The sequence below is a fragment of the Rattus norvegicus genome, chromosome 10 (genome assembly GCF_021556685.1).
Source record: "Rattus norvegicus strain SHRSP/BbbUtx chromosome 10, alternate assembly SHRSP_T2T, whole genome shotgun sequence".
Classification (NCBI taxonomy): domain Eukaryota; kingdom Metazoa; phylum Chordata; class Mammalia; order Rodentia; family Muridae; genus Rattus; species Rattus norvegicus.
Genome location: NC_141543.1, coordinates 59,684,338 through 59,698,978, shown reverse-complemented (window position 1 = coordinate 59,698,978; position 14,641 = coordinate 59,684,338). Strand labels below are relative to the sequence as shown.

The 14,641-nt window shown below is 46.3% G+C and overlaps 1 pseudogene; it reads right to left on the bottom strand.

Annotated features, from left to right (window-relative positions):
* Positions 1-14,068: 14,068 nt before the first annotated feature.
* On the bottom strand, positions 14,069-14,641 carry LOC148002927 (large ribosomal subunit protein uL1 pseudogene; annotated as a pseudogene).

Genomic DNA, 14,641 nt, shown 5'->3' with positions numbered 1-14,641 from the left:
GGAAGATGGCGGCCGCACGTCACCCGCATCCGGGCACTGCGGCGTGGGCGGGGCGCGGCAGGCGACACGTCTCTAGCGGACCGCGGGGGCGGGGCGCTGCAGGGCCGGGGGTCGTCTGGTTGGGTCTGTTGGCCTTAGGCTGTGGGCCCAGCTCGCCAACCCACCGCCGCCCCTAAGACACCTGACACCTGCCTCTTTTGGAAGGAACCCACAACCGAGATTCATACATCTCTTCCCCACAAATTACATCCTTCCTCATACTTGAAGAGGATACACAGGTTCTTACACCTTATAATTCGACGTCTCATCCTACAACCTGGTTCCAACACATGGTGTATGGGTTGAGGGTGAAAAACAAGAAGCGACCAAGATAGGTACCAGAGCAATACTAACTGGAATCCTGACACTGTAGTGGAGGGGGATTGTGAGAACTAATCTCGCCCATCACCCTGCAATTGAATGTCTCAAGAGAGATCTGAGGCTTCTTATTTCCTAGCAGGGTATGGGCAAAAGGAGTAACAGAGGCACACACACACACACACACACACACACACAAAAAAAAACCGGGGCAGGAGGGGGGCTGTGAAAACTGCCCCTCCTTACAAAGAACTTATGACCAGGTGTGTGTTTGGCAGTCAAAGCTTGAGCAGGCCCCACAAAAATTAGACAAGCTAAAGACTCTAGGGAGGGCCAAGACTGTCTGGTGGTGCCATAGGCTGGATCCCCACTGAAGTCAGCTGCCTCACCTCAGCTTTGATTCTAGCATACAACCCGGACTGAAAAGAGACAGTAGACAGGGTGGTCGTACCTGAAGTACTTAGGTTATAGGCACAACTTTACATGTGGATTAGTCCCAAACACATGACCTTGACAGAACCAACTGCCTCTCCCTGGACCCTAAAATTTAAGTGCATCACATATGGAGACAATATTTGTCAAATGGCTTAATCTAGATAACACTATAGGATATTATCTTAGACCTGGTCCATTCCTGACTGCTCCATTTTAAGTACACGAAACAGCCACAGCAGCTGTACACACTCCCATCCTGCATCTAGGGAGAGAGAGAACCAGGGAGCAGCTGCCTATTTAGCAAGTCTCCGGGGTGAAGGAGGCATTTTAGGGGAGGACTAGTAGCTCTGAGGTGGGAGTGCTCAACACATCCCTGAGAGAGCCTTATTCTCAGAGACAAGCAGGGTCTGGCTTTCCTCCTCTTCACTGTGGGCTTCCCAGAGCCTCCTGTGCTGCAGTGCCCAACCCCCTCCCAGCAGAAGCCCCAGGACAAGTTCTGTCATCTGAGGTGTTAGTTCCCAGCTGTCTGGGGGAGGTGAAAGAGCAGGGGAGTTTGTGCTGGGTGCAGAATTCGCTCAAGGCTGCCTCCTGCTTCCCTTGCCAGAGCAGCCATTAGCCTGGTCTTTGTGAGGCTGGGCTCCTGAGAAGAGAGGCTTTGGTGGTGGAGGGGGCTGTTCAAATCATCTGTGAGGCTCTTGTTTTCTGTCCCTGAGACCACTCTACTTTCTAATCAGAGAACAAAGATGCCACATTCCATTATTTCACGCTCAAATGCCTTAGTGTCTGGATAGAAACATCACAGAGTGGGGAAAGAGAAACTGTGAGCAGACACCCCCCCCACCACGGCCCAACACCCCCCCCACCCCTGCAGGTAAGATCACAGACCCTGTTTTAGGAATTATACCCATGGTGCCTAGCCAAACAGGATATGGGAGAGAGAGAGAGAGAGAGAGAGAGAGAGAGAGAGAGAGAGAGAGAGAGAGACAGAGAGAGAGACAGAGAGATAGAGAGACAGAGAGAGAGAGACACAGAGAGAGAGAGAGAGAGAGAGAGAGAGAGAGAGAGAGAGAGAGAGAGAGAGAGAGAGAGAGTCCCAGACAAATTTGAAGAGGTTAGGCCTTGGCACATTGCTGGGAAAGTTGTTCTTCCCAGTGGAGTCTGGGGACAGCAACGACAGTGTAAAAATGAAGGCACTGTGAAGGGTGGGAGGGACCCAGCAGGATTCATCTTAGGGACAGGACTGTCACAGCACAGAGCGCCCAACCCACCTCAGCAGTGTTAAGAAAGCCTAAGTTTAGATCAGTGCTGGAGGAGGAAGGAGGCTGCAGTGGAGTGACCGGGTTCACCTGGAAATGTGTAAGAGAATGTTTTAGGCAAACAGGTAGAACGGAGACTCAGAAAAGACTTGTGCTGAAGAAAATACAGTGTGCTTTCCACGGTTGCAGGGAATTGGTGGTTGACTCTCTAGGCCCTATTCCTGAAGCTCCTTTTAGGCTTAGTGGTGCCTGTTCCTAATCCCTGTGCTTGGAAGATAAGGCAGGGGAATCCAGAGTTGAAGACCAGTCTGCAAAAGAAGATACTGTCTCAAAACAAGCCAAAGACTGGGGCCCGGAGGCTAATGGGTCAGTTAAGAATATGGGGGGTGGCTGGGTGGGGGGAAAAAAAAAAAGAATATTACTGCTCCGGGTTGGGGATTTGGCTCAGTGGTAGAGCGCTTGCCTAGCAAGCGCAAGGCCCTGGGTTCGATCCCCAGCTCCGAAAAAAAAAAAAAAAAAGAATAGAAAAAAAAAAGAATATTACTGCTCTTCCAGAAAACCCTGGTCCATTTTCCAGCACCCACATCTGTAGCTCCAGCCCTGGGGGATCTCAGCCACTCTGGGCCTTGGGACTCCAAGGGCACTGGACTCCACTGTGCACAGGAATATATGTATGCAAAAACCTATACAGGTAGGAATAGATAATTAACAAATTCTCAGAGAATAGATAATTAACAAATTCTCAGAGAATTAATGACAACCAAAACCCCACAAAGAACACAAAAATATGCAGGAGAGAGGGTCCAAGGCTCCCTCAGGGCTCTGATGTAGGCATACGGAGGTCACACGTTAAGGGACGCTTACTCACTTTACTGTTTTCCCTCTTCACAGTACTCCTGGTTTAGAAGTTGGGGTGGAAGGGGCAGGATCATTCCCACACTGACTCATGAACTCATTCCATCCTCATGAGTCAAACCCCGCCCTCGAGAACAGTCATTAATTTCTGGGACCTCATTTGTCCCCTCGACACAGCTCTCACCAATTTTTAGATCGTTTCCAGTGTCTTGCTTGCTGTTGTGTGCTGTGCCCTGTGATGTTGGTATATTGATAAATTTTGGCTAAGCTTAAAGCAATGCTTTGGTGGAGTCTTCTTTGATTTTCGCTTGTTTCACCTGCTAACTTTTTTTGTTTTGTTTTGTTTTTCACATTTAGGAAGATTTGGTTTTTGCCCTTACGTTTGCAATGTTGAGGATAGAAATCAGGTCCTGTGCATTTTAAGCAAAGTTCTACCATAGAATGTCGCTCCCCAGACCTAATGGTATTTCTTTGCTGTCTTAGTCAGGGTTTCTATTCCTGCACAAGCATCATAACCAAGAAGCAAGGGAAAGGCTGGGGAGGAAAGGGATTATTCAGCTTACACTTCTACAAGGCTGTTCATCACCAAAGGAAGTCAGGACTGGAACTCAAGCAGGCCAGGAAGCAGGAGCTGATGCAGAGGCCATGGAGGGATGTTACTTACTGGCTTGCTTCCCCTGGTTTGCTCAGCTTGCCCCTTATAGAACCTAAGACCACCAGCCCAGGGATGGCACCACCCACAATGACCCACAATGGGCTGGATCTCATGGAGGCATTTCCTCAACTGAGACTCCTTTCTCTGTGATAATTCCAACTTGTGTCAAGTTGACACACAAAGCCAGCCAGTACAGGTGCCAAATCCTTTTTGTAGCAAAGGATAAAGTATGCACATAAAAGTCACATCTTGAGGGGTTGGGGATTTAGCTCAGTGGTAGAGCGCTTGCCTAGGAAGCGCAAGGCCCTGGGTTCAGTCCCCAGCTCCGAAAAAAAAAAGAACCAAAAAAAAAAAAAAAAAAAAAAAAGTCACATCTTGGGGCTGGAGTTGTGGTACCTGCTGCTTTTCCAGAGTTCGGTGCCCAGCAGCCACATCAGTTACGCCACAATCACCAGTAACTCCAGCTCCAGGGGACCTGAACCCCTTTTCTAGCATGTTCATACAGATATAAATAAATAATAAAAGTCATATCTTGGGTTTTTTTGTTGTTTTTTTTTTGGTTTTTTGTTTTTTTGTTTTTTTTGTCTTTTTGGAGTTGAGGACTGAACCCAGGGCCTTGCACTTGCTAGGCAAGCGCTCTACCACTGAGCTAAATCCACAACCCTCTTGTTTTAAAAATTGCATTTATTACCAGGCAGAGGTGGCACACATCCTCAATCCCTGCCTCAGGAAGCAGAGGCAGGTGGATCTCTGTGAGTTTGAGGCCGGCTTGGTTTACTGAGCAAATTCCAAGACAGCCAGGACTACACAGCAAAACCCTGTCTTCAAAAACTAGGGGAAAATTGCATTCATTTATTGGGAGATTATGGTGACTTGCATGGATAACTTGTAGGAGGCTTTTTGTTCCCCCCACTGTGTCTGGAGACCAAAGAAGACCAAACTCAGGTCATCAAGCGTGGCGGCAGATCCCAATAAGTCTTCTCACTGAACCATTTCTCTATTGAGACCAGATCTCATTGTATAGTTCAGGCTGGTCCCTGAATGTTGGGATTACAAGCGTAAGCCATGGCATCTGGTTGTTTTAAGTGATATCTACTTCATCTGTGTGGTTTCCCCTACCCCAATACAAGGCACAGTGTCAGGAATAAGGCAGACAGATAATGAATGATCAGAACAGTGAGACTCCCTTGGATGGCGGCATTGAGTGGCTTTGCCAGTCAGTGGGTTGACCAGTTCTGCTACTACCCAGGCCCAGATTCAGGGCTCTGAATTAGCCTACCCGAAATCTAGATCATCTATGAAGGGTTGGGACATATGATCTGAAGCTGTCTCCATGACACAGGGCAACAACAGGAAAACTTGGAGGAGTCCCAATGTGGTGGTGTCATGGAAGCCAGAGACTTCCAACCAGACCAATGACTCCTTGCAATGAACATTTCCAAGTGGAGATGTGTGGACAGAATGATACACCATGGGACACACTGTGGCACGATACAGCTCCCATGATGAGATGTTTTCTGTGCTTAGCTTTGTCATCGTTGTTCATTTGTTCGTGTGTGTTTTATTTGTGGGGTTCAGGGGCAAAGGGTAGATATGAGGGCATGGGGAGATGAGTGGGACTGGGGTGCATGGTGTGAAACTCACAAAGAAAAATCAATAAAAGTTCTTTAAAAAGTTATTTTTTTCAGTGATAGAAATAGAGTTTAGGGCTGGGGATTTAGCTTAGTGGTAGAGCGCTTACCTAGGAAGCGCAAGGCCCTGGGTTCGGTCCCCAGCTCCGGAAAAAAAGAACCAAAAAAAAAAAAAAGAAATAGAGTTTATTAAGAAAAAAGCACCTGTGAGAGTGGACATGACCTAGCGACCTAGAAAGACAGACATTTAAACGTCACTTATTTTGTTTTTATTACAATTTATTTGTTGTATCTGTAGAGGAGACAGTCAGAAGACAGCTTGTTGGAGATTAGTCTCTCCTTCCACCATGTTGGGAGCAGGGATGAGACCAGGCTGTCAGGTTTGGCAGCATGCATGTTCCAAGCGGGTGGTGGTGCAGATGGACCTTGTCTCTCAGCATCAGGGAGGCAGAAACCCTCAAACCTCTGTGACAGCCAGAGACTCTGTTTCAAATTACAATAAAATTAAGAGTTATTTAGGACTGAAATGTAGCTCAGTGGTAGCGTGCCTGATTAGTACGTTCAAGGGTTTGAGACCCATCGTTTCCACTGGACACAAGTGGCATATACCTGTAACCCTAACACTCAAGTCTCGGAAAGACTGCCGTGAGTTTGATGCCAGCCAGGCTGCACAGGTAGACCTTATCCCCGGGACATTAATCAAAGACAGCTGCTCACCCCCCAACCCCGTGCTCCGTCCCCCAGCAGCTGACCCACCGGTGCCTACTCCTTCCAGCTAAGCTCTTTCACTGTTCATCCTCATGAACAATCTGCATGTGCTCCTCTGCACCTTACTCTCCCCATTTAACATAACTTAGAGATTGCTCCATTAGATGGTGCACAACTCACATCTTATGATTGTCGAGTAGCCTGCTGTATGCTATTACATTGCTATATAAAGCAATTTAATCAATTCACTCTAGGTGGTCATTTTAGGTTGTTGGTGACCTTTTGTCAACCTAAGCAAAGATATAAAGAATATTCTACACATTCCTATTTTCCCTTTATGCAAACGTGTAGAATAAATTTCTGAATATGAAAATCATAGTGCAAAGCTAGGCACAGTTAAACACACCTTTAATCCCAGCACTCTGGAGACAGACGCAGGCAGATCTCTGTGACTTCAAGGCCAGCCTGGCCTACAGAGTGAGCTCCAGGACAGCCAGGGCTACACAGAATCCTCATCTCGAAAACACCAAAAAGAAAATAAATCAGACCATATGAGGATCTGGGCCAACTAGGAAATCTATAATCCCAGGAACTCAGGAAGCTGGGTCAGGAAAATTACACGTTTATGGCCTCTCTAGACTACAGAGTAAATTAAAGGTCAGCCTGGGAAATCCAGCAAGACCCCATGTATCAGGCTGAAAAAGTAAAATACATCGAAAAGATGGTGATATAACTCACTGGTAGAGAGCCTGCCTAGCTCTGATGGGCTCTAGAGTCAGCCCTCGTTTTGAGAGAAGGATTTAACAAATTTGGAAAACAAAAACAAAACAAAACAAAAAACAAATCCTAAACCAAATGGGCTTGTGATTTTGAGGGGGAGTTCCAAATTGCTATCTCTGGGTTGCTGCCAAGTTTGCTTTCCACCAGCAAACAGGTAAGACAGGTTTCCCCACATCTCCAATATGCTAGGAAACTTCGGTCATTATTACTATGTTGGGGCTACAGAGCTGGCTCAGGGGCTGGGCCTGCTGTTCTGCTGGAAGACCCAGGCTGGGTCTCCAGTCCCTACCAACCCAAACTCACAACTTCTATCACCAGCTCCAGAGGATTCAGTGCCCCCTCTGACCCGCTCAGGCATTAGCATACGTGTCCTGCTTGGTCACACAGAGATAAATACAAACCAATGTAAAAATAAATTAACTACACGTGATTTTCGTTCCTTTCATGATGGATAACATGAGGCCTCTTCATATGTGTAATAGTTCTTTTAACTCCTAACCTGTGAAATGCCTATAAAATTATTGTATGATTGTAAGTTGTTTGTACTATTCCTCCAGACTTACAGATCTTTTGTGTCAACATTAACTTTTCTCTACAAAATGATCTACAAATACTTTCTCAAAATATCGCCTTTTGCTTCCTTTTGTCTGTTTTTTACTATGCATACATTTTGTTATTCGTTTGCTTGTTTTTATCGACAAGTGTCACCTAGTCACTGGCTTCAAACTTAAATCCTCCTGCTTCACCCTCCTGAGTGAGCAGCACGTGCCACCATCCCTAACTACTGAGGTCTTGTGCTAAAGCTTAAACTCAGAACCTAGTGTGTTCTAGGCAAACACTACCTCTGTGGGATACCCCATCCCAGCACTCATCACAGAGGTTAAATGTGCCAGTATTCCTCTAAGGCTTCCATGTTTCTTGTCATAAATATAAGTTATATATTTATACGCAAATATATAATCTACTCAAAATCTATTTTAAAAACTACCCAGACTTGAGTATGGCAGCACACACCTGTAATCTCAGCTATTCAGGAGGCTGGGAGATTGCTTTAGCTTGCTTTCTGTTTCTGTGATAAAACGCTGACTAAAACCAGCCTGTGAAGAAAGAGTTTATTACAGTTTATTGCTTCAGGTCATTACTGAAGAAAACCAAGGTAGGAGGAATTCAAGGTAAGATCTGAAGCAGAGACCATGAGGACGACAGAGCCCCTGCCTGTTGGTTCGCTTCCTGTCATGCTCAGACAGGACTCTTACACAGCCCGTGTTCGTGTGCACATGGGTGGCGCTGCCCGCAGTGGGCTGGTGCTCCTGTGTCAGTTAGCAATGAAGGAAATGCCACCCAGACGTGCCCAGAGGCCCACAGGCCAATCTGACGGAGGTGACTCTTTCCAGTTGAGTTTTCCTCTCCAGTAGACTCTAGACTTAGGTTAATAGCTGAAGTTAGCTCTGACACGGATCACAGCCTAGGCTACAGAGCAAAATCCTGTTTCAAAGAAACAAAGACAATTCTAAGGGCTAGAGAGATGGCTCGACAGTAGTTCCTAGCACCCACGTCTGGCAGTTCCCAAGCACTGGTGACTCCAGCTCCAGGACATCCGATGCCTTTGGCCTCTGTGGGCACCTGCACTCACATGTACACACACATACGCAGATGCATACACATAATTAAAAATAAAGCTTGAAAATAAAGAACTAGGTCAGGTAGGGCAGTGGTGGCGCATGCCTTTAATCCCAGCATTTGAAAGGCCGAGGCAGGTAGGTCTATGAATTCAAGGCCAGCCTGGTTTACATATCAAGTTCCAAGCCAGCCAAAGATAGTGGTAAGACCCTGTCTCAAAAGAAAAAGTCCGAAGGGGAATTAGAAAAGCGCAGAAGAACCCTTTTGGAGCAACTGGACGATGATCAATAAATTATACCAAATATAAAAAAAAAAAAAAGAAAAAGTCCATAGCCCTTTGAATATTTGGTTTTGAGGCAGGGTTTCCCTATGAAACTCAGGCTGGTCTTGAACCTGGCATCCTCTGACCTCAGCCTCCCGAGTTCTACTGAGAAAAAAAAGCTTGCTCTCTATAGTAGTGAGAAGGGCCCCCTGTGAAAGCTGCCAAGTTGGTCTGATATGTAGCATGACAACAGAAGCCGGAGTTAAAACTTAACTTGGCAGTGTTGGGAACACAGAGAAAGGTAGATAAAAGGATTTGCAGCTGGCTGCTCGAAACTACTCTACACAGGTAGGACGACCAGATTCCAGAGGGCAGGGCAGCTGTCCCTCCCTGCCACAGAGCATTGAGGAAATTATGTAAGACACTATCGAACTTCCATTCACCCTTACGTCTAATGCAACTGTTGTTTTGGTTTTTTGAGACAGGGGTCCCCTGTGTAGTTCAGGCTGTCCTGAAACTCTCTCAGTAGACGAGGTTGGCCCCCAACTCTGAGATCTGCTTCCTCTGCCTCCCAAGTGCTGGGATCAAAGGCATGTGCCACTTCTACTCAGTTTGATGCAGCTAATTGTAGCAGGTTAACACCTAGAGATGTCTTCTGAGAAGCTTCCACTGAGGAGACCACCTCAGGTTGCCTTACAAACAAGGAGCTAAGTATGAGGTAACTAAAAAAGACTGCAGCCACACCCTGTGACCAGGATAGCACTCTTTGCTGCAGTAAAGTTACAAGCAGATCATATGGATGCAAGAACAAAGACAGCACAGTATAATTAACAGCACTTGCAACACTCGCAGGGTCAGAGGGTAGGAATACTGGCCAAGTGACTGTCAGCCAGCAAAGAGTCCAGGTCAAAGTTGGAGTGAGAGATGGTTCTCTCCTTCCACGATGTGGGTCCCTGGTGGTCAGGAAAGCGCTTCTCTACACCAAGTCATATCACCAGCTCTGAGGCAGGAGAATTGAAAGTTCCCTGCCAAGTTGGTTATATAGCTGGGCTCTGTCGAAAGAACAACAATAAAGTCAGTTCTTGGGGATGAGGAAATAGAAAAAGAATTGTCTAAAATTTAGGACTGGGACAAAGAAAGGGCAAAGTGAGGTAAGGAGGAAGGATGGGGTGCAGACAGAAAGACCCACGAGTCTGAAAGAAGATAGAAAGTTCATTGTTTTTCTCATTTCAACTCTGTCACAGGGTTTTAGTTTTTGTTTGATTTTGATTTCACGTGGATACGTGAGTTCAGCTCTGGGTATTAAAGTAACAAGAACCAGTTTCTCATGCCCAGAGAACCCAACCTGTGCTCTTCCTTTGAGGCAGTGACTGTGAACCCAGCTTTCTTAGTCCCACTGAGCATGGTGTGCTAGGATTAGACGTGACTGGAGGCTGGATATATTGGTCACACTGACACACTTTGAAAGAGGGATCATCTTACTTAAGAATTTGTTTTGGGGGGAAGGGTTCTTGTAGCCTGAAGTTTCCCCTCTTTTTTATTCTGTTTAAAACTCTATTAAAGCATTCTAGTATAGGTTATTTAATATGCAAATTATTGTTACTCATAAAACAAGAGTATTTTTATTTAAAAATAAAAGCTTTATTAAAAAACTCAATTCATTGTGTTCAACCAGGGTTAGTCAGCATTCTCTGTTGTTTTTGTTTGTTTGTTTGTCTGTCTGTCTGTCTGTTTTTTCCTGTTTTTTTAAGACAGGGTTTCTCTGTGTACCCTGGCTGTTCTGGAACTAGCTTTGTGGTACAGATCTGCCTGACTCTGCCTTCCAATTGCTGGGATAAAGGGGGTGCACCATCATGCCCTGACAGCTTTCTCTTGCAAGGACAAGGTGTCTGAGGTGTATAGAAGAAAGGGTTATTTTTACTTAAGAGGTTCGAGTCCGTGCTCACTTGGCCTGGTTGCCTGGGGGCTGTGACAGTAAAGTAGATCACGTCTGCTGCGTGCAGAGAAGTGGAAGCCTGCTGTATGAATATCCCCTCAAGGATGCGTTCCCTGTGACATCATTTCTAAGTTACTTCCACTAGTCTCCACCTCCTGAGGGCTCCCAGTGGAGCCACAGGCTCATGCCCAAGGCTTTAGTACCCAGCTTTATTATTGCTGCTGCTGGTGCTGCTGCTGTTGGTTTTTCAAGACAGGGTTTCTCTGTGTAGGCCTGTCTGTCCTGGACTCACTCTTTAGACCAGGCTGGCTTCGAACTCAGAGATCTGCCTGCCTCTGCTTCCTGAGTGCTGGGATTAAAGGCGGGATACATCACCACCACCACCTGGCCTCAGCTTTATTGTTGTTGTTGATGACGATGAGGAAGAGGAGGAGGAAGGAAAGGGGGAGGAGGAGGTGACAGGGTCTCCTAGGGCTTCAAACTGCCTGTGCAGTAGAAGATTACTCTGATCCTCTCGCTTCCATCTCGCATGTTCTGGAATCCAACAGTTAGGATCACCATGCCTATTTTAACTAAAAAAAAATATTATTGGTGGATGGAGACGACTCAGTGGTTTAGAGCACTTGCTGTTCTTTCAAGAGACCCAAACTGGATTCCCAGCACCCATGCTGGGTGGCTCATAAGTGCTTATAACTCCTGCTAAATGGACCCAATGTCTCTGACCTATGAGAGCATCTCCACTCAAATGCACACATGCAAACACATACAAATAATTACAATTAATAAAAACAAATGTTTAAAGTTATTATTTTCTTGTATGTGGGCATACATGTGTATGTTTGAGGTTTGAGACATGGTCTCTAGGCTGGTCTTGAACTCAAGTAATCCTCCTGCCTCAGTCTCCAGAGCACTGGGATTAGAGGTTTGAGGCAGCAGAGCAACCTCATGGGGTAGATATATTTCAAAGTCCCAGAGACCATGTGTTAAAGCAGGGCTTCCTAAACACTAATCAAGCATTTCCAGATAATCAAAAATCAATGATCAGAGTCACATATGATCATGTATCAAAAGCAATACACTTTTTCTTTTTGTTTTTTTCAAGACAAAGTTTCTCTGTATAGCCCTGGCTGCCCTAGATCTTGCTCTGTAGACCAGGCTGGCCTCAAACTCACAGAGATCCATCTGCCTCTGCCTCCTGAGTGCTGGGATTAAAGATGTGTGCCATCACACTTCCACACCTGGCTCCAACTTGTTTGTTTGTTTTTTCACTACGGATTTTATTCCACTCCCAGTCCACCCCCCTCCCAGGGAAACCACATCCCATACCTCCTCCCCGCACCCCCTGCACTCCCTACCCCCCCACAAACTCCCACCCTGTCTCCATAAGGATGTCCCCACCTCACCCACCCCACCAGACCTGTAAACTTCCTGGGGTCTCCAGTCTCTAGAGGATTAGGTGCATCTTCTCTGACTGAACCCAGACCCGGGAGTCCTCTGCTGTGTATGTGTTGGGAGCCTCATCTCGCTCGTGAATGCTGCCTGGTTGGTGACTCAGTGTCTGAGAGATCTCGGGAGTCCAGGTTAATTGAGACTGCTGGTCCTCCTACAGGGTTGCCCTCCTCCTCAGCTTCCTCCAGCTTTTCCCTAATTCAACCAGAGGGATCAGTAGCTTCTGCCAACTCATTTTTTAAAATAACATCCTTAGTATCCACTAAATCCTACTTATTTAGTTCTCTTTCTAGATTTTAGTGTGTGCTGCATTCGCCTGTTTAATCATGAAACTGTACTTCACTGTATTTTGGGGTTGTTTTTCTTTTACACTTTTATTGCATTTGTCACATTTTATTCATGCATTTGTGTGTGGATGCACCATTGCACACATCTAACAATACATGTGGGGGTCAGAGGTTAGACCCAACAGGAAGGGACAAGCCAGTTGAGGTGCATATTTTGTATACCAAAGAAGACCTGGCCTCAAAGTTCTCCCAGCATCCCTTGGTCCCTACCTGTAACGGCACGCCTGGCATATCCTGACCTCCTCCCTGGACTTTCCAGTCCAGCGGTTCCCCAGAGTCTCCCCCATTTCTCTGTCTGCATGGCAACTTCCCTGACCCATCCTTGGGACATGTGAACCCTCCTGAGAAATCTGCCTTTATATTTTAGTTTGGCTTGAATTGGCTTATATCATCGGTGGAAAAATCCTATCACTTCTTTTATGTGGGTCCTAGCAATTAAACTCAGGTCATCAGGCTTGGCTGAAGGTGCCTTTAACCACTGAGTTACCTGCTTTTTATGTTTTAAAAATGTCTATCTGTCTGTCTGTCTGTCTATCTATCTACCTACTTACCTATCTTATTTTTGAGACAGGGTTTCTTTTTCTTTTTTTTTTTTTTTTTAAAGATTTATTTATTTATTATATGTGAGTACACTGTAGCTATCTTCAGACACACCAGAGGAGGGCATCAGATTCCATTACAGATGGTTGTGAGCCACCATGTGGTTGCTGGGCTTTGAACTCAGAACCTCTGGAAGAGCAGTCCGTGTTCTTAACCGCTGAGCCATCTCTCCAGCCCGAGACAGGGTTTCTTTATGTAACCAGCTGTCCTAGAGCTTGCTATGCAGACCAGGATGGTCTTCCAACTCACAGAGACCTTCCTGCCTTTGCCTCCTGAGTACTGAGACTAAAGACATGTGTTAACATTTCTGGTCATTCTTTTTTTTTTTCAGAGCTGAGGACTGAACCCAGGGCCTTGTGCTTGCTAGGCAAGCGCTCTACCACTGAGCTAAATCCCAACCCCTCATTCTTATTTTTTTTTAACTATGAGTTTCTCTCTCTCTCTCTCTCTCTCTCTCTCTCTCTCTCTCTCTCTCTCTCTCTCTCTGTGTATGCCCACAGTGCTGGTGCCCATGGAGGCCAGAGGTATCATGTCCCCCTATAGCTGGAGTCATAGGTTGTTTTGAGCTGCATAATGTGGGTACTGGACCCCAGAACCTGGGTCCTCTGCAAGGGCTGCAGCAGCCTTTGCCCTCTGAGCCATTTTCTAGTGCACGTCTTCCTCACTGTTTTAACCAGTTTATTTCATAGCATTTTTTAAAATCAGAGTCTGTGGCGGTTTGAATAGGAATGGCCCCCACAGACTCATGTATGTGAATGTTTGGTCCACAGGAAGTGGTACAATTAGGAGGTGTGCCCTTGTTGGAGGAAGTGTGTCATGGTGGGGGTGGGCTTTGAGGTCTTAGAAAGTCAAGTCTGGCCAGTGTATCTCAGTCTCCTTTTGCTGCCTGAGGATCAAAATGTAGACCTCTCAGCTCTTTCTCCAACATCATATCTGCCAGCATGCACTGTGCTTTTCACTATATCAATTGCACTAAACCTCTGAATCTGTATCCCAGCCCCAGTGAAATGTTTTCCTTTTTTGGTTCTTTTTTTTTTTTTTTTTTTTTTTTGGAACTGGGGACTGAACCCAGGGCCTTGTGCTTCCTAGGCAAGCGCTCTACCACTGAGCTAAATCCCCAACCCCGAAATGTTTTCCTTTTTTTTTTTTTTTTTTTTTTTTTGATGGCAGCACCGAGGTTTATTGGAGCATCCTAATACAGACGCTGGGGCTTGCCCCTGGTGCTCTTGATGTACAGAGCCCGGATGTTCTGCCAGTTTTTCTTGAGTAAAGACACCAAGAAGTTGACAGCCAGGTGATGTTGTAGACCAGCTCATCATCGGTCATCTTCACGTGGCCGACGGCAACGGCCAGACACAGCACCTTCTTCATCTGGAACTTGATTGTGGATTTCACCTCATCCACTTTCGCCACCATGTTTTCATTGTGTGTCAGCAGGGAGGGGAACTTGCCCGCCTTGTTTAGGCCTGGGCCCAGGATACGTGGGATTTGCTTGATCAGAGACTCGGAGGCCAAAAAGGCATCATACTCCTTGGCCAGCTTTTTGACCAACTTCTTGTTCTTGTTAAGCTTCTTGAGCGCCTCGATGTCCATGTGGGGGATGTCCACGGCCTTGGCTTCATCACAGTGCTGCTGGTCCCCCAGGACGCACACGGAGAACTTGGGGCGAGGGGTGGACATAAGCCTGACGGTGCCCGAGAAGCGTTTGTCCTTCTGAGGGTCGTAGTTCTTCAGGCTGATCTGCAGCTCC